This window comes from Puma concolor, chromosome C2 (assembly GCF_028749965.1).
Source record: "Puma concolor isolate L17-30 chromosome C2, mPumCon1.1.hap2, whole genome shotgun sequence".
In the NCBI taxonomy this organism is placed as follows: domain Eukaryota; kingdom Metazoa; phylum Chordata; class Mammalia; order Carnivora; family Felidae; genus Puma; species Puma concolor.
Window position 1 is genome coordinate 64,642,534 of NC_141675.1, and position 20,426 is coordinate 64,662,959.

The following is a 20,426-nucleotide window of genomic DNA, read 5'->3' on the forward strand; positions in this document are numbered from 1 at the left end:
GGCAGAGAAAGAAGGCAGGGGGTGAGTGGAGCAGTGAAGTCTTAGCATGGCCCCCGGGTATGGCTCAGAGCAAGGCATCTGGGAGCAGGAAGCAGGAACAGCCATCTTACAGAATGTCCAGGAGCACTAATAAACACCATGGAAGTGTTTTCCCCAGGAGGGCTCAGCAATGCAAAGGCCCAATGAGAAGGAGATGGTCAGATGAATCTAAATGTGGGGCTCCATGGGGAATTGACATAAAAGAGCAAAGAAGCAATTTCATACCAACTTCATAGGGCTGTTGGAAGAATTACATAATGCATTTAAATGTAGCCCAGTGTCTCACACAAAACAAGAGTTCAATAAATGCTAGCTGTTATTGTCATTGCTGCTACTGCTGTTGTTATTTACTCCTGGAACCAGGCATAGGGATCCCTGTTTCTTAGGCACCTGTAAAATGTAAGTCAGCAGTTACTTCTCAATTAACAGGAAAATTCACAAACTATGTGGGGTGTTAAACCCTTCAAACAAGAGATGTTAATGACCATGTATTTGTATAGGTTTCCATTTATACTTACTTTTGAATAGTTAGTGGTTCAGCATTCTTGTGATAATGACTAAAGATAACTGGTACCATTTCTACCACGAATATGGCAGCACAAAAGACTTAAAAATTGAATGGTAAATAATGCTGTTTTTAGAAAGTCCACATGAGGCTGGGCCTGTGTATTCCGTTATTGCTGCCCCCACCTCATTTCAAAAGGATTTGTGGAGGTTGTCAAAGACACATACTGAACAAAATTAAGAAAAGAAAGTGAGGCAATCAGTGTAAAGAAAACTAAAGGGTAGGGGAATATATACTTGTTGCCCAATGGAAATGAAAGGACATGCTAACCAGTCCTTTTTCTTGATGCCAGTGGTGGGCATAAAATTTGGCTGTGAATCACCTAGCAGTGAATGCAAAGAGAAGAATAGGACCCACACCATAACTCACAGTTTTCAGTAGTAAGGGAAAATGCCGGTAATGTTGTTACTGAAATATAAACATTTCTTCCTTTATATATTGACGGTAATACAGTGAACAATGCCTATAATACTCTCTTTACAACAACACTTAGTCATCTGTTTAAAAAATATCCTTCCCTCATCTTCAAAAACGCTCTTAATTCCTGGTACAAGAGACTAGGTAGCAGCAGGATTAAAGCATAGCTCTCCAAAATCCAGAATATTTTTCTATATTGTTTAGTAGTCCTGATTGCTCCATAGTAGGTAGAATCACCTTGAAACATATCCAGTTTAAATTTATTAATGTTTCTACCTTTTGGAGGAAATGAAATCACTCATTATACATGACTGAGATGATCACTCCTCTACACATAAAGTATAATTTCCAACCTAGAATGCTTTACCAAAGAAAACTATCCAAAAAAAAAAAAAGTCATGAGAACATGATAATGACATGTTCAGACATGCAATGCCCTTTCTCCGAAAGCTACTGAAAGATGTGTTCCTTGATGATAAGGGAGTAAACTAAGAAAGAGAGGATATGGGATCCAGGAAAGATCTGACTCAGAGAGGCAAAGGATGGCAGTGAAGGGAAGCCCAGGATTGGCCAACGGCACAGGCTGTCCACCCGGAGTGATCAGAGGCTCCAGGAGAAATGACTCCAAGCGGAATACCTGCTGCAGCTAAATATATGGTGAGAGGGCAGTTCATACACAGGGCAAGAGTGTAGGGATACACTGGCGACGATGAGTACATGAGATACCAATCAGACACACAAGAGCTTTGCATTACAAAAGGGAGGGCATTACTCTCTATACCCATTCCTGACATAAAGAAACAAGAGAAGCCTGGTAAGAAATTCATGAAAATGGCTACTTACAGGAGGCAGAGGGACATGAATAGATTAGGACAAGCACAAGAGCGAGGCTTTTTTAAATATTTCTTTATTTTTGGAAGAGAGAGACAAAGCAAGAGCAGGGGAAGGGGAGAGAGAGAGGGAGACACAGAATCCAAAGCAGGCTCCAGGCTTTGAGCTGTCAGCACAGAGCCCAACACGGGGCTTGAACCCATGAACCATGAGATCATGACTTGAGCCAAAGTCGGACACTTAACCGACTGAGCTACCCAGGAGCCCCTGGAATGAGACTTTTGAAGGTACACCTTTTATGTTGCTTTAACTTTTGAGCCATGTCCACGTATTACCTATTCAAAAAATAAAAAGAAAACAAACACTAAAGACCAAAAAAATAAAAAAGAATGTTGCATCCTATGAAATTGATGGCCAGTGAGAGGTGTTACTTGTTCTGGTTTTTCACAGCAACAACTCTTGACCTACACCTGGCTTTCTATATCACACACATCTACAGAGAATCAATGACAAAAGGTCACAGGACATGGCTACAGCCTTGAAAATGAAATCAATGTAGAAAAGAAGTGGGAAGAAGCATTTCCAATTTATCAAAACATGAAATATAGCCACTTGTTTTCTATACAAGTAATAGTGGCTATGTACCCATAGTATGACCTATGTGCGTGTATAGAAATCTAGTAACAAGTTGTTTTTCATGGGGGCACTATTAGAATTGTGCACAGAGTAATTCTTTAAAAAAATTTTTATTTATTTTGAGAAAGAGAGAGAGTGTGTGAGCAGGGGAGGAACAGAGAGAGAGAAAGAGAGAGAACCCCAAGCAGAGTCTGCACTGGCAGCACTGAGCCTGATGTGGGGCTCGAACTCACGAGCTGGGGGATTATGATCTGAGCTGGAACGAAGAGTTGGAGGCTTAACTGACTGAGCCACCCAGGCGCCCCCTGAGTACAGTAATTCTTTGTTAAGCTAGGCTGCTCTGCTCATTGCAAAGGGTTTAGCATCCCTCGTCCCTGCCCACCGAATGCCATTCTGACTCCTCATTTATTGTGACAACCAAAAATGCCTGCCCCAGCACCCTACATTTCCAGAAACCTCTACCCCTGACTGAGAACCACTGGAAGCAATAAGTAAAAAGAATTAAAACTAAAACTTGCCAACTTTTTTCCCATCACTGCAACTAATTTTCATCAGTTAATTAATTTAATGAATTTTCATAACACATTCGTTAAGAAATCATGAGCAATCTGATCTTACAAATGTTTGGCTGTTACTAAAAATAGCTGTGCCTTGAGTTAAAAAAAAAACTGATCTAAAGAAAATCTGAGGAATCTAGAATCCCTGCCAGCTTTCAGTCAGACCAACTTCACAGAACGCACAGTTTTTTAAGTTCATATATATTCTCTCATTGATTATGCTAATTAAATCTCTTAAGAGTCCTGTGAGTTTGGCAAGGAAAAGATTATTTTCCCCATTTTCACAGGCAGGGAGTCAAAGGCTTAGAGTAGTTAAGCAATTTTTCCAAGCTCATAATTGACAGAACTTGGGGTAGAAACCAGAACTTTTGGTTGCCAGGCTCTGGCAGTTTTTTCTTCTCACTCTAGATAGTATTTCCTCTCTGCCAAGCCAGGAACACACTGACTCAATTCAAACCTTTAACTCAGTAATTATAAATTTGAAATGTAGCATCTTCTTTTGAAATAGTTAAGGCAGAAAGAATGGTCCTCAGAATGGTCTGACTTGAAACTCAATAAAGCTGACTTTATAAGTTTGCAAAGGTGATAGAGGTAGGTGCAGCCATTATTCCGTTTTACAGATGAGGAAACGGAGGTAGAGAAAGGAGGAAGCACTGTGTGTCAAAGGTCACACATTAATAAGGGTGGGATTTGAATGCCGGCAGTCTAGCTCTGAAGAGAAAACTTCTAATCAATTAAACTTAAAAATAAATCACAAGAAAAATTGGTAGATGGGATGCTTTAGATAAGCAATGAGACATTCTCTTTTAGCTTTGTAAATAACATTTAAATCAGTATCCCTGGGGGCGTCTGGGTGGCGCAGTCGGTTAAGCGTCCGACTTCGGCTCAGGTCACGATCTCGCGGTCCGGGAGTTCGAGCCCCGTGTCAGGCTCTGGGCTGACGGCTCAGAGCCTAGAGCCTGTTTCCAATTCTGTGTCTCCCTCTCTCTCTGCCCCTCCCCCGTTCATGCTCTGTCTCTCTCTGTCCCAAAAATAAATAAACGTTGAAAAAAAAATTTTTTTAAATAAATAAATCAATAAATCAGTACCCCTCATTAAATGTTGGTTGATTTGTAAAAGCGATTTCACAGAATAGAAACAATCATGTAGGGGCACCTGGCAGGCTCAGTTGGTTGAGCATGTGACTCTTGATCTTGAGGTTGTGTGGGTTCGAGCCCCATGTTGACATTAGTTAAAAATAAGAAAATCTTAAAAAGAAAAGAAAAGGGGAGCCTGGGTGGCTCTGTTGGTTAAGCGTCCGACTTTGGCTCAGGTCATGATCTCTCAGTCCATGAGTTCGAGCCCGGCGTCGGGCTCTGTGCTGACAGCTCAGAGCCTGGAGCCTGTTTCAGATTCTGTGTCTCCCTCTCTCTGACCCTCCCCTGTTCATGCTCTGTCTCTCCCTGTCTCAAAAATAAATAAAACGTTAAAAAAAATTTTTTTAATTAAAAAAAAGAAAAGAAAAGAGAAGAAATAAAAGAAACAATCATGCAGCTAGTCAAATTACCCAGTATTTTAACTACTCAAGCAGCAGGCAGATAGTAAGTTACCGATTTTCTACTCCAATAATACTTCTGTGATAACGAAATAACTCAGAAATAAATACTCTTGGACATCTTATTTGGACGACATGAAGGATTTATAATTTTTCTACCCTTCCTTTACCAATGTATACCTTGAAAAGACTAAGTACGCAAATGCACAAAGAATTCCCTAACACCAATAGGGCAAAAGAATGCAACAAAATAGAGGCAGACAGCAGTCTGACTTAAGTCAAACAATTTCAAAATAGAGGTGGAGCAGCTGACTCTATTCTACTCCCTGTAGCAGGTTATGATGGTCACGATGGATAACCAATGCAGAAGATGTTTTCTCCTCCACAATTTCGACAGAGAATCTCAAAACTCTATTTGTTAGCCAAGTTTACTCTCTAGAAATAAGAGTATGATGTCCTACTAGGAAATACTACTTAAATTAAAAATTCACAGTTATCAAACACTTTAACAGAGAAGGTCGTGCTCATGCCTGAAAATCCAAACCAGGTGGAAGGCAAGTGAGAAATTAAGGAAAAACCTGAGCTGTAGCCAAAGAAATCATTGTCTGACTCCTCAGAAGAACCAGAGTTCTACAGAGGTAAGAAAGAAAGGGCTGGAGAAAAGGCAGTTAGGAAAACTCTGTGTGGCCTAAACTTCATCATAATTTATGTTTCATGCCACAGTATAGGCAGACGGGTATACGTGGGCCTATAAAACCAGGATTACAACGCACAACCGAGTTAATAATTACGTTGTCAATAACCCATGACCAAAGAAGAGCTAGAAGAAAAAGCACAGCGTCTACTTGCTACTGGTTCGGTGATGGTCCCTGCTGCTACTAGACATTCATTAATCGCAGAGCCTTATGGTTACTCCACTACACCGTCTTCCTAGATGACAGAAATCTGATGCCAGTGTGCATTCCAGGAGTTGCCTGGCAGGGCTCTGGAGCCAGACCAACACAGCATCAGGGACTGAGAAGAACCCAGAGTTCTGCGGTGTGCAGCAGACACTCCACATACCGAGAGCAAACATGGTCCAAAGGCAAGAAAAGATCCCCCAAGTTAACCAGCCAGAGCAAGAGACCATGTTCCCATTTTACAGATGGCAAACAGGCACATGGAAGTGTGATATTCTTCAGTTCACTGGGTCAATACTGAATACCTGAAATAGCAAGCTTAGTAATTGGTTGTAGGGATCATAATAGATCCCATAAGACTAAGCCTAGAAGAAAGGAGGAAGAAGGCAGAAGTGGAGGAGGCCCTTCCAGCTGAGCTTAGTTTAGGGGGCGGAAGTGGGTAGAGATAGAAGAACACAGGAAGAGGCCCTTCCAGTAGTGGGCAGGAGAGGAAAGGTCAGGAGGAGTTAAAAGGGGATGGGGACTGGAAGGGGATCTCCACTGGTATGTAGTGTGTAAAAGAGGGGAAGGAAAAGCAGAAATGGCTGTTGAGCCAAAGAAAGTGGGAGAAAGAAGTAAAAGAGAACGAGGGCGGCTCTTACAGCAGTCAGTGTGGAAGGGGAGGGAGGTGGGCACAGGGGATGATGAGGATCTTGGCAGGAGTGTCATAAAAAGAAAGCAAGCATCTCTCTAGACGACCTTCAGTACTGCTAAGATTCCAGTAACTTTCCAGAGTTATCTGTTGCAAATTTAGAAACTCTTCTGCTTGTAAAATGAAAACCGCCTTGTTGCTGGGGTCCATTTTCTCTCATTTAAAATGGAGTGGGGCTGGGGGGACAGTCGGCCACCATTATTGAAATAGCAATTTTCATTGGCTTTGTGGCACCTTAAACAGTCTGGGAGGCAAATATTCGCCCTCCCCTGTTCCACACTGGCAGGGAGAGCCAGGTACGCAACGAAGCAGCCACCTACCCTCTGCAAATCGGCACTGGGTAAATACTCTACTGGAATAACAGAGCCTATACCTCCGTTTTCCAGCGGAACAGGAACATCCAAGAGTTTAATGTTTCTAACTTTCATCTAGCGAGTGTTTTGAAGCTCTGGCTACGGGCTGGACTTCCCTAAGTATGCATGAGGAAACACGGGGATGTCCCACTATGGAACACACATGAGAATCTAAGAGCTGTGAGCTGTGCCTATCTACCACATTAGGCTCATCCGAGCATCTGCTGTAGCCTCATCAATAGTCCAGAAAGGAAGGAGTCCAGGTGCCTCATGGCTGCTTCCTGTCTCCAATCCCTTCAGTAATTACGGTTCTGAGTCAGCTTTCATAACCCGCAGTGAATGACACACCTACTCTGAAGCACACATCCTGATATAACCAAGCCCATAAAAGGCTAAAGATAAAAGAGAAAATCATAACAGTATGATGGGAATCATAACAAGATATAATTTCCATAAAAATCATCTCGGTGGCAGCTTCTTCCAAAAAACGGGGTAAAGTAAACATAATATCTCTCACATTACGTTTATGTTCTGTACCTGGTATAAATTCTATTTCTTCATTAAATAGAAAGGAGGGAAAAGTCTACATAGAGAACTGAAATATTACATGAGGGGTTTTTTTTCCCCATTCAATTTGGAAAGTTTTTGCAAAAGTGGATCATTTATTTATGAAAGCCCTAACTTTCTGATCTTATTTAATGAAGAAAGCTTTAGCTCTGATGAAGGGAAAAGACCACAGTGGCTCATTTAGCCACCAAGGGAAGCTTTGACAAAGGTGGGGACCAAGACTCGTCAAGGAAGGCCCCTACAGCATGGAGGCTTGGGTAATGGCCATCAGATTCATTCTGCCACTAAGGACCTTTACTTGGTATCAGAAGGTGGACATGCTGGGGGTGCCTGGGTGGCTCAGTCAGTTCAGCGTCCAACTTCAGTTCAGGTCATGATCTCACGGTTCATGAGTTCAAGCCCCTTGTCAGGCTCTGTGCTGATAGCTCAGAGCCTGGACCCTGCTTCAGATCCTGTGTCTCCTTCTCTCTCTGCCTCTCCCCCACCCATGCTGTCTCTCCCTCTCTCAAAAATAAACATTAAAAAAAGAAAAAGAAGAAGATGGACATTCTGTACTCTTGGAGGCAGAAGATATCAGAAAGCAGGCAGATATGGATCAAATCCAGGCTATGGCACTCATCAGCTGCCTCAGTTGTGTTACTTAATTTCTCCGAGCCTCACTCAGTTCCTTTGATAGTCAGATGAGAATGAGAACAGTACCTACCTCAGTGGGTTGTCATAATGAGATGAAATGTTAAAGGTTCTGGCTCGGACAACACATACCAGCCCTCTTTCACTTCCCCTTACCTCTCCTATGGCTAAACCCCAGACCAGCAGAACAGGACACTAAACATCTCTAAATCTCGTTTTCTTCAGCTATGAACTGATGAAGGCTGATATATGGGAAAGCATTACATATATGTACCAACATTAGGAAATATTGTTATTATTGCCAATCAGCACCCCTCCCTCAAAATTGTATTTCATGGAATAAGAGTAAGAAGCATCGCTCAGACAGTTTCTACCCCATCTGCTTACTGCTAAATGTTGATATACTTTTATATTAGTGTCCCCTGAGGGGGATTAAACTGTGCTTTATAGTTATTTTCATTTTCATTTTGTGCATTTAATTAATGCTTTTATCTCTGTGCTCACACTCTGGGGTAAAATTTGAGAAAACCAGAATCTGAAAGGGTAAAGACAAATATTAGCAGTAAGCAACTTGATTCTTACTTATCCTTGCACCCGCAACCCAAAACACATTGAAAATTTAGCAAACACGTAGCGGGATTAAAACAACAACAACAACGACGACAACAACAACAACAACAACAACAACAAGACAAGCATCAAGAAAAAAAGGAACATGCGTTCCCCTGGGTGTAATTTGCCCTAGAATCCTCAGTACCTAAGTGCCCAGCACTTTCTCCATCTGGAGAAACAAAACAACTTCAATCTACCATCACCCATTATTGAGAAGAAAAAGTTAAAAACTAAATCTGAAAGGCACTAACATTCTTCTCCTGATATGTATCTCCACTGAGTGAACAGAAGGGCCACATGAGCCTCCAGATATACATGGCCTTCAACTCCAAGCTGTTTAAAATACACAAACCATAGCCCCCTTTCCCCCATTGTTGAGAAGATGAGGAGCTCGATGGACAGGTGAAGGCTGGGATTCAACCCCATCCTACCATCTCCTCCACACCACATGTGCCTGGTGGCTTTCAGAGAAACACCAGTGCACCTAGTCACTCTGTCTTCTCATTCAGGATGCCAAATTCTAACTAACCATAATCAGGAGTTTTGATTATGGAGTTTTCTCTTTCTCTCTCCATTCTTAGTACGAACACCATGTTTTCTCTAACTTCTAATCATTTTTCCTCTGTCCTTTCTGCCAATTTCTAGGTTCTTCCCACCCATCGCAGTGTTTCTTCTGGCCAGTGCTTTGCACTAGCTTTGCATGGATATCATGCCAAAAGAATGGAAATTTATATTCACAATTTTGTAACAAACAGGTAAGGCAAAGTTAAATAAAGAGAAATCAGAAGCCAGATGAGAGCAGCAATTTATACAGGGTTCTTTGGTCCACTGGGAAACTTAAAAGAACCCCAATAACATCAGTTTAAAGAGGTTCTCAGCATCTGACTGTAGAAATACACAGTTTTGGACAAAGTATATTCTCTCCTCTGACAGTGAAGAATAAACATCTCCTGACTCTGGTTCTCTAATGCTAGATAACCAATGACTTCAAAACTTAGTGGCTCGAAATAACAGCTTTTTGTTATTTGTCATGATTCTAGGGGCTCTTGCTTCCCATCTGAAGCTCAAATCACCTGAAGGCTTTTCCTCACATGCTGGCATCTTGCTGAGATCACTGGTTGGTATCCCTCTCTCCAGACAACCTCTCCAAACAAGTATCTTAGACTTCTTCCCCACAGGGCAGTCTCAGAATAGTCGGACTTCTTACATGGCAGCTGGCTGCTCCCAGAGCAAGTATTCTGATACGCAGGAAGTCAAGGCTGAAGTCTCTTAAAACCTTTGCCCAAAAAACTGGCAGTCACTTCTGCCATACTTTATACAACAAAGCTGTCATCAGACCCATTCAGATTGAAAGGGAAAGGGGGACAGACCCCACCCGTCAAAGGAAGAACCGAGTTTGAAGACCGCATTAACAAACCACACTCAGATAGCCTTGCATGATCTCCATCACAAACGTGGGGCTGATGGCAGACTGAGCCCCAGCGGATCATCTACACATGTAGATGCCTACTCCCACAGGACAACATAATCTTAATGCTGGGAGATAAAAGGAGGCATTGGTCAACTGTGCTAGTTGGCTATTCACAGTGCTTTCATTTCACTGCCAGTCACCAAGGTTGGGGAAGTGACTGGAAAGAAAGAATAAGAGCTTTCTTTGATCACTAACAAGTCATCAAATTTCCATATGCATTGCCTGTGTTTTAATGTCTCCCAGTTAAAAAAAAATACCATTTGTATTTTCATGGAGGTACAATAGGTTTAGCTTCAAATTTTGATCATTTTAAGACTTCGCTGCTCCTCTTCTTGTACTGGTCCTCCAAGTGCAGATGAATGGATAATTAGTCAGCGTTATTGGACAAATAGATTTGCAGGACATTAGCAATGTAAACTCATGCTTGAATTCCTGCTGTGAATATTCATTTAGATAAGGAGCAAAACTTCAGGTTATTTTAAATTAGACCCAGACATCAATCCTACGACTACTGGAGACTGTATCTGTATATAAAACTGCTCATTAAAGCCAGGCAAGAAAGAAGTAACTCCTGGAAAGGCCAACTGAGCAATTACACCAAAGCTTATCCCCACCAGTGACTCGTTAATGAATATCTCTGGTGTTCCAGCCCTGGAAGAACCCACAAAGGACAAGGCAAGGAGTTTTCAGTTTTAGATGACTACTAAACCCCGAGGGAACTGGTTCTCTTTGAATCCTTTGTCTTCCCCCTTCCTGATAACTGCAGGCAAGTAGGTGGCTTTTTTTGCCCTGCTTATCTGGTTTCATAACAGCCTATTTCAAATTTGCTGAGTGACTTCTTCAGAAATCTCATATCATCAGTTACTTGAGTTCTTCCTTGCCCCACATGGTCAAAATAAGATAGGACAGCTCTAATAGCTCTTCAGCGGAGGGGAGGGCAGTTCTTCCCTGGTGTGGACAAGGCAAGGGGGACAGTGAGGCAACATCAAGAGCTTCTTGCTTCACTGGAATCAAGTGTCCAGAGTACAACACAGACAGCAGCTTATGGTGACCAGGATGGGCATGGAGAAAAGGGTGCACAGTGTCAACATGGAAACTGGGTTAAGAAAATCCCGGGGGAAAAAATAGATAGCTAATTAGAGTTTTCCAAACAACACACACAAACCGGAATGGATATTCAAAGATGTTCCTCTTTTTTTGTGTGCCAGAATTTAAGCCTTTTTCTGAGCACCAGGAAGTTACAGCCGACAGAAGGGTTTTGGTGATAGAAAATAATAATAAAAGAAAGTGATCATAAAAGAGCTATTCGTTGAGCACTTACAACATGCCAGGTGGATACTGTGACTAATCGCATTTTACACATGAGGAAAATGGGGCACAAATACATTTAATAACCAGACGAAGAGCACTTAGCAAGCCGGGGGGGCAGAGCTGCCCAACAATGGAGTTCATACTCTTCACTACCACTAGTATAAAGATGAAACAGAAGTTTTCTGGCTGGACAAGGCTGGTATCTAATCCCAACTCCATCATTACTGTGCCTGACATGTGACTTTAGTTGTTAGCCTCTCTGAGCCTCAGTTTCCTCACTTAATTCTTCCAGGTGCTATGAATTCCCAGAACATAGTTGGTTTTCAATAAACTATAGGTATTTTTATCATGCAGGCCAGAGGGAAAATGGTCAAGTTAACAACATAAACCACAATAGTGAGAAGGAAACCCAGAAGCATCAGGAACATGAACACTCCATGCTGAGCTGAGCAGGAAAACCGTACCTTAGAGAGGACTCTTTCCAGGGCCTTGATCCCCTCTTCACACGTGAACTAGACCCAATCTTGAGAGAGTCTGTATAGTCTGTGTTCACAACTCAAAGAATTAACATAGGTTTTCCTTTCCCTTTTACCTGGAGATATATAAATACATAATATCTGACATACAAAACTATATTTTTACTCATATCCAATCTTTTCTAACTCCAACAGGTCTCTACATCTGATTCTAAATTAAGTCCTCTCCAGGCACAGTTCTGATTAAATCCCACTGGCTTCAGAGCTATTGAATCATCTTCAATGCCAAGTGAATGAAATCCAATCTCTGTGGTCTTGCCTCCTCTACCTCACAGCAGAGATTTAGGCTTCCATCCTAATGCTATCTCCCCTCATGCCTCATCTAGAACTCCTCTTCTAGGAAGGACAAGGTCCGTCAGCCCACTTCTCCCTGGACATATTTACCTTGGCTCATAGCCTTCTATTGCCTTTGTACTGGTTGGTTCCCCTGAGCACCTGCTCATTTTCTCCTGCTCAAATCCCTATGATCTGTTAAGACCCCACTAAAGGGCCTTCTCTTCCAATAAAACTCCTGATACAGTCTGAATGTTTGAGCCTCCCCTAAAATTCATATGTTGACATTCGAACCCCCAAGGTGATGGTATTAGGAAGTAGGCCTTTGGGAAGTGATTAGGTCATGGGAGTGAGCCTCATTAATGGGATTAGTGCCCTTATTTTTAAAAAGGGCCCAGAGAGCTTCCTTGTCCCTTTCACTGTGAGAAGATGCTCTTAAGTCTGTGACGCAGCAAAGGGCCCTTACCCCAACCATGCTGGTGCCCCGGTCCCACAGTGATAAATATCTGTTGTTTATAAGCGGCCCAGCCTGTAATATTTTGGTGTAGAGCCCAAACAGACTAAGACACACATCCCATAAGCAGTTCAGGCCCCAGCAATCCATTCTCTTCTTCCTCTAAATTCCTACCATGTATATAGCCTTCTTCTCTCCAATGCATGTATACACAGTTCAGTATTGCTGTGTAACTTCCTCCAGGGAAATCCTTCTCTCTCCAATGATGCCCATATGCAACTTGAGACAACATATATGATTAAGAGTATAGGGTTGTAGTCGGGCAAATCTAAAGTCAAACCACAGCTCTGCAATTTTCTAGCTATATGACCTTGAGCAAGCTATTTAACCTCTCTAAATAGTATTTTCCTCTCCTATAAAATAGGATAATAATATCAGTCATCTCCTATGATTTGGGGGTGGGTTCATACCAGGCACATATGAGTGCTGAATAACGTCAGCTATAATTATTATCAATACCCATTTCTCATACTTTTTTCTATCCCCGATAGCACTATCTAATCTATGTATCTATCCAACCACCTATCCATTCATCCATCTTTCCATCTATCTGTGTAAGACACTCAATGAATCTTTGCCTACTGCCTAATTTGGATGCACCAATCCTTCTCAAATTTCCATTTCTCCAAGAAGCTCAAAGCTGTTTCTAGTTTATTAATCTGGCATTGAAACTCAAGAGGAGTCTCCAGATAGGATCTCACAGAGAGCCTGCGGATTTCCAGGAGGCTGAAAGGGGAGTGAAAAGTGATCATTTCCTTAGTTCAGATATGCTGGTTTGAAGAACAGCTGAATAATTCATTAGGTCTTTTAAGGTACATTGATCAGATTCTGCTCTTTGAGAAGCATTTTACCTTGAAGTAAACTATTTGTCATTCTCCTTTCAAATGAGAGGTAGATAATAGACTGCCTCTCTTTAACAAAACTATAATAAAGGTCTAAATGATAATAATCCCTTAGACTTGCAGAGTGCATCACAGTTTATAAAGCACATTCATAGCTATCATCCCATTCCATCCTTCCAACAGCCCCATCAGACAACCAGAGGGCTTATCTCAGTGTGATAAATGGGAATGCTCAGGAATGTTCAAGAGCTTTCCCACATGCCAATTTGTTGGTTCAAATATTCCAACTCCTAATTCAGTGCTCCTTTTACAGCACCATAGGATTTAAAACTATTTGCGCATCTTTACAAAGAGATACGCAGCTGGAAAGAATGGACCCCACTGCTAATTTGTATTCTGGCTAAAGTACTTGTATTATCACCTTGGAGATATGAATGCAAAGCAAAACTGCCAAATGGCATGTAAGGCAGTTCAATACTTACATGAGGCTAAGTGGGAGACCTTGGTTGAAAGTCTATTTTAATGCAGCCGTTTTCAGGGTATTTCATACTTGTTTTCCTAGAGTGAAACAGTATACAGCTCCAGCCTCCAGGAATTTCCTGTTTCCATACTCAGTGTGGGCCACATTTTGGTACTCTTCCTACACCTACTGTTCTACCAGGACCCCTCACCCACTGCCCTCCAGCCGCCCAACCAGCTACCTGGCTCCCCCTCAGACGTAGAGCATGTTCTAGCTGAACACCTATTCGGGGGCTATTTCCATCTGCAACCTGCTCCCTTCTCTCATTCACACCTCTGAGCAATTACCTCAGAGAGACCTTCAGCCCATCTTATCACATACCATCCACACGCACACACCCTGTAACCACTTCCCTACTGTTTCATCATGGTACTTATCACAATTTGACACTTCACAATTCTTTTATGTCTCTGTTTATGAGTGGTCTCCCCTCTAGAATGTAAGTTCCATAAAGACAGGCTTCTGTTTGGTTCACCACTATCCCACCAGTACTTAGAACAGTGCCTGACAATAAGAAGCTCCCAATAAATACTTGTTGAATAAGGGAATGCAGCCTACAAATTTCCCTGTTTAGAACCCCTACTTCTTCCGATGTGAAAAGATTCTTACACATGAAACTAAAAGAACAGAAACGAATCTCACAACTAGGACAAACGCAGAGACAATCAGTGCCATGGAAGGGATGCAAAACATGTGGGCAGAATCCCTGAGACCAGAACAACCATGACTGCAACTAGGTTACATCACTAGAGCTAATGCCATTCACTTGATAAGAACAGATTAATGGCCAATACTCCTCTCCTACCCCAACCAACTGACTGTCTCATTGCCTAAGGCAATTCCAACAAATGCCTCCAGCTGTTTCTTTTGAAAAAAGATTCAAGTTATTTCCTGGATTTCACACGTATGACAATAAATTGGCATTTACCACCTGGGAGTAGCACAACCTGACACTACCCATTCCAATCTGATACAGTAACACCTATTCAACATTGGTCATGAAGTATTCTTCCTAAAAATATTTAACCTGGGGGCGCCTGGGTGGCGCAGTCGGTTAAGCGTCCAACTTCAGCTCAGGTCACAATCTCGCGGTCCGTGAGTTCGAGCCCCGCGTCGGGCTCTGGGCTGATGGCTCGGAGCCTGGAGCCTGTTTCCAATTCTGTGTCTCCCTCTCTCTCTCTGCCCCTCCCCCGTTCATGCTCTGTCTCTCTCTGTCCCAAAAATAAATAAAAAACGTTGAAAAAAAAATTAAAAAAAAAATATTTAACCTGTATGTAATAACGGGAAAATCATCACATGTCCAGAAGGTGGGATATTGGCCAGGGTAACTGGCCAGGACTCCAAAAAAATCAGTGTCAGGAAGAAAAAAAAGGGACTGGAAGACTCTCCTAGATTAAATACATAATACATACATACAAACGAATGAATGAATGAATGAATGAATGAGTAAATAAATAAATAACTAGGTTGGATCCTGGGATGGGGAAAACATAACTAAAATTAGGAAACTGGGAAAATTTAATATGGAATGCATAGTTTACAGAAGCTCCATCAGCTATACCCATTTACTCTGCATTATTGAAAACCAAGATCCAGTTTATCATCAGTCACCCCTACAAGTAATCATTATGCATTTTCCACATACATCAGGTCCTCTAGTTACATACATCTGGTCACAATAAAATCTGCATCCTGAGTTCAATAGGGCTTAGCCTCCGTGGAGCATCTTTAATGCTAACTGGAAGAGACAGGGTTTATACATGCTTATTTAGAAGATGATTATGAAAACTGTATTCCCTAAGCCTGCCTTTTGGATTTTTATTATTCCTTCTATTTCTCCACCTCCCTCCCTCTCTCTTTGCATTGGCAGGGGTGGGGGATATGTCAATTAACATTTAGTAAGTTCTGGCATTGAATACATTAAATACTACTTCAGCCACTAAATTGTAAATTCCTTGAGAGTAGAAATGATACCTAGTTAATCTTTGCATTCCTTGTGGCAAACAAAATGTCTCACATAGAGTACATAGTTCATAAGTGGTTGTTGAATTCTGGGTGAGGAGATGGGCTAAATGGGTGATGGACATTAAGGAAGGCACTTGTTGGAATGAGCACTGGGTGTTGTATGTAGGTAGTGAATCACTAAATTCTACTCCTGAAACCACTATTAAGCTATATGTTAACTAAGTTGGATTTAAATAACATTTTTAAAAAAGATTAACAACAATAACTAATAATGACAATAAAAATTAAATAAATGAAAATTACTGTACTTCAATTTAGAACATGTAATGACTATTGCTCGAATTTTTAAATGACCCCAAATCTCTGTACTTTGAAACGTACTGAGGAACTAATACATTTTTCAGATTTTGCTACTTTCATTCAGTTGCCAAGTCTCTTAAACATTTCATGAAATGTTTAACAATAAAACTACTCTTCACATCTCAAGAAATATTTTTGAAGAAATTGGAAAATCAAGACATTCTTTCCATGTATAAAAAATTCAACAAGTGATTCAATAAGTCAATATCATACCTTATCTCAAAATGAAAAGGCATGAAGAGCATTTACTAAGATCTTCTGAATACTCTTACCTACATCTGCTAAAAAAAAAAAAAAAGGCTTGTTTCACCAAATAATCCTTGCAGCATGATTTATCCACCTTTCTGCATCCATATCAATCACATCTTCACTCACCTTCTCCAATGAGAAATTTTATAGTTGCTTATTTCTTTAGTATTTATTGAATTGATTCTGGCAATGTGAAAAGTGTTATAATATTTAAAAATCATTTAACTTTCTCCTTTACAGCTCCCTCCTTGCTTTTTTAAGTTCCCTTTCCATTTGGGAATCTTGACATTTGTAAATGTCCTGGATCATCAGGCTCTGAGACATTCAAATTCTACTTTACTGAAATCAGACTGCATGGGGCGCCTGGGTGGCTCAGTCAGTTAAGCATCTGACTTTGACTCAGGTCATGATCTCAGGGTTCGTGAGTTCAAGCCTTGCATCAGGCTCCATGCTCACAGCATGGAACCCGCTTGGGATTCTCTCTCTCTGCCCCTCCCCAACTCGTGCTTTCTCTCTCACTCTCTCAAAATAAATAAATAAACTTAAAAAAAATCTGTGTGCTGAATTTCAACAATTATGTTTCCTCTACACTTGCTAACATTCTTTCATGGGCATTAAGACCACTACCTCCACTGGGGCCTCATGCACCCCCTTCCTATAATCAAAATGGTTTGCAAGGCAAGCTTTTTCTAAGACCACATAGCATATCCCAAAGAATTACCACGACCTAGTTCTAGAACATCACTCCAGATAGATTTCAGCCAGTGGCAAAATATACGAAACATCTTTACTTCAGCAGCTGAGCCTCGTTTCTAAGAACCATTCCCTCTTTGAGAGGCTAACCAGAGGAAATCACCCCCTCGGAGAAAAAGAGACCATGGGCTTGGTCCCCGTCCAGCCACCACCCAGGTGCACAATCCTGAGATGTGTGTCTCTGAGCTTCAGTTTCCTCATCTTTATAATAAAGCAGTTATACTAGGTCATCTCTCACTTGTCTTCCAATTCTAAGATTCTGTAATTCCACTGAGTGTTCCTATTTGGGACAGAGGAGAAACATGATTATCAAATCTTATATATGTACACACACACACACACACACACACACACACACACACACACACACACAGCTTTGGGTAGCTCTTCATTATCTTGCTACTTCCATGTATTTTGGGTGCTCTGGCAACTTCCAAAAGGACCTATAAGAACTTAGAGATTAAAACACAGCCCAAATCTATGACACAGCAATTGTACTCTTAGGTCTATATCCAAGAGAAATAAAAACATACGTCCACACAAAACTCGTACACAGATATTCACAGCAGCATTATTCACACTAGCAAAAAAATGAAAATAACAAAAATGTCTATCAGTTAATGAATGGATAAATAAAATGTGGTGTATCCATACAATGGTATATTATTCAGAAAGGAATGGAATGCTAATACTTGCTACAACATGGATGAATCTTTTTTTTAATTTTTTTTATCGTTTATTCATTTTTGAGAGACAGAGCGTGAGCAGGGGAGGGAGGGGCAGAGAGAGAGTGAGAGAAAGCATCTGAAGCAGGCTCCAGGTTCTGAGCCGTCAGCACAGAGCCTGATGCTGGGCTCGAACCCACGACCAGGAGATCATGACCTGAGCTTAAGTTGGGCACTTAACCGCCTGAGCCACCAAGGCACCCCCAACATGGATGAATCTTGCAACCATCCCACTAAGTGAAAGAAGGCAGTCCCAAAAGACCACATGTTCTATAAATCTATTTATATGAAATGTCCATTATAGGCGAATCTATTAATACAGAAAGTAAATTAATGGTTGCCTCAGGCTGGAGTGGAGAGAGAGTTGGAGGGAAATGGGAAGTAACTGCTAATAAGTAAAAGGTTTCTTCTGGGGGTGATGAAATTTTCTAAACTTGATTGTGATGATGGCTGCACAGCTCTGTGAATATACTAACATCCACTGAATTGCACACCTCAAATGGATGACTTGTATGGTATTTGAATTATAGCTGAACAAAACTGATTTTAAAATATTAACAAATAAACATGCCCCAGGTTTCTGCCTAAGGATAAAAGAATTAAAAAAAAAAAAAAAACTTTTGAAGGAAGCTCTGGGTTCAAATCCCAATGCTCCTCCTCAATAGCTGTGTGACCTTGAGCCTGTCTCTGACCCCACAAGGCAGAAATGACCCATCATGGTAAATTCATCCGTGTGGAAGATGTCCTCTAGGGACACAGCCTACCAGCCTATCATCTAGAAAACACACACTTCTTTCCACTGCCCTTGTTTGGTACTGCACATAAAGTAATGTTATGGTTCAACTTCAATGCGTATTCTTCTGAGGCCATATTATTATCAGCCTTTTGGGTGTCCATGATTGTGCCCCACAAATACACACACATTTGTACATATGCATTCAAATTCACACACTGTTTCTAATTAGGCCATTTACTTCTGCAAGTTAGTAATTGAGACTGTAAACACAAAGGTAATATTTCTATGGCTTTAAAAAACTAGCTAAGTGATGTCCACTTTAACTCAATAATTTGTTGTTTTTTAAACTCTCTACTTTCTCAAAATACCTTCTTTTGTTTTATTACTTTTTTTAAGAACTACTATCAGAAAATGAGAAAATAGGGGCCCCTGTGTGGCCCAGTCAGTTGAGCATCTGACTCTCGATTTCTGCTCAGACTATGATCACAGGGTTGTAGAATTGAGCCCCATGATTCTCCCTCTCTGTCTCTCTCTCTGTCTCTCTCCCTCTGCCCTTCTCCCCTGCTCTCTCGTTCTCGCTCTAAAATAAATTTTTAAAAAGACAGAAAATGAGAAAATAAGCTTGCTTTTGGCAATCATACAGTCATCAAACATCTAACATAGGGTTGGGCAAAATGGGAAAAGGAGTGGGAGGTATAGGCTTCCAGGTATGGGATGAATAAATCATGGGAATAAAAGACACAGCATAGGGAATATAATCAATGATATTGTAAGAACATTGTATGGTGACAGATAGTAGCTACACTTACTTGTGGTGAGCAGAGCATAATATATAAACTTGTGAATCATTATGTTGTACACCTGAAACTAATGTACCATTGTGTGTCAACTATACTCAATAAATAAATAAATAAATAAATAAATAAATAAATAAATAAATAAATACCTAACACGTACCAGAAGTTGTGCAAAGCACTCAAGATACAAAGATGAATATGGGGCCCTAGTTAGCCTTAACTCTTGAAGAGCTCATCGTCCAGTGAAACCATAGTAAAAAAATTCTTTTTTAATTTTCAAAATTTTTTCAGCTTTATTGAAATATAAATGACATATAACATTTTGTAAGTTTAAGGTGTATGACCTGTTGATTCAATACACTTATTATATACTGCAAACGATTACCCCTGCAGCATTAGCTAACACCTCCATCCAGTCACATAATTACCGTTTCTTTTTTATATTGAGAACATCCAAGATCTACTCTCTTCACAACTTTCAAGTATACAATAAATTATTGCTAACTATAATCACGGTGCTGTGCATTAGATCCCAGAACTTATTCATTTTCTAACTAGAAGTCCAACTAGATGACCAACATCTCATTTCCCCCACCCTCGACCCCTGAAAAAAAATTTTTTTAATCAACCAAACTAATTCTCTTCATTGATATAAAATAATGAGTTCTTGTTAGTGTTCTAATACCTCCCAGATGGGTTGGCTTCGAGCAGCTGAAATCTTTGGAAACTTAGAATCATCCCCTGCACCAATGAGAAGGCAGACCAAGAAGTCTATCACACTCTTCTCCAATGAAAATATGCCATTTTAAGCCAGGTTGAACTTTCCCTCCATTTTTATAAAGTTCCATGGCTAAAGCTGAAGATATTTTAGCCAATATGCAAATCAGTCAATGTGCAGCACTGTGTCGATATGTGAATACTTATTACATTGCTATATAAACCTGTACACGTTACTAAATAGAAAAAAGGACTACAATCACCCAGATCATTTAAAACCAAACTCTTTACATTAAAAATAATCTGAATTCAAATATATTGGTATA

General features: G+C 40.8%; 1 protein-coding gene and 1 long non-coding RNA gene across 9 annotated transcripts in view; one reads left to right on the top strand and one right to left on the bottom strand.

Annotated features, from left to right (window-relative positions):
• Positions 1-20,426, bottom strand: part of TNIK (TRAF2 and NCK interacting kinase) — a 405,908-nt gene that overhangs the window by 352,070 nt on the left and 33,412 nt on the right. The window lies entirely within an intron of this gene.
• On the top strand, positions 8,977-11,103 carry LOC147577294 (uncharacterized). Its single transcript, XR_015240122.1, has 2 exons — positions 8,977-9,086; positions 9,372-11,103. It is a non-coding gene; the product is annotated as an uncharacterized LOC147577294 (long non-coding RNA).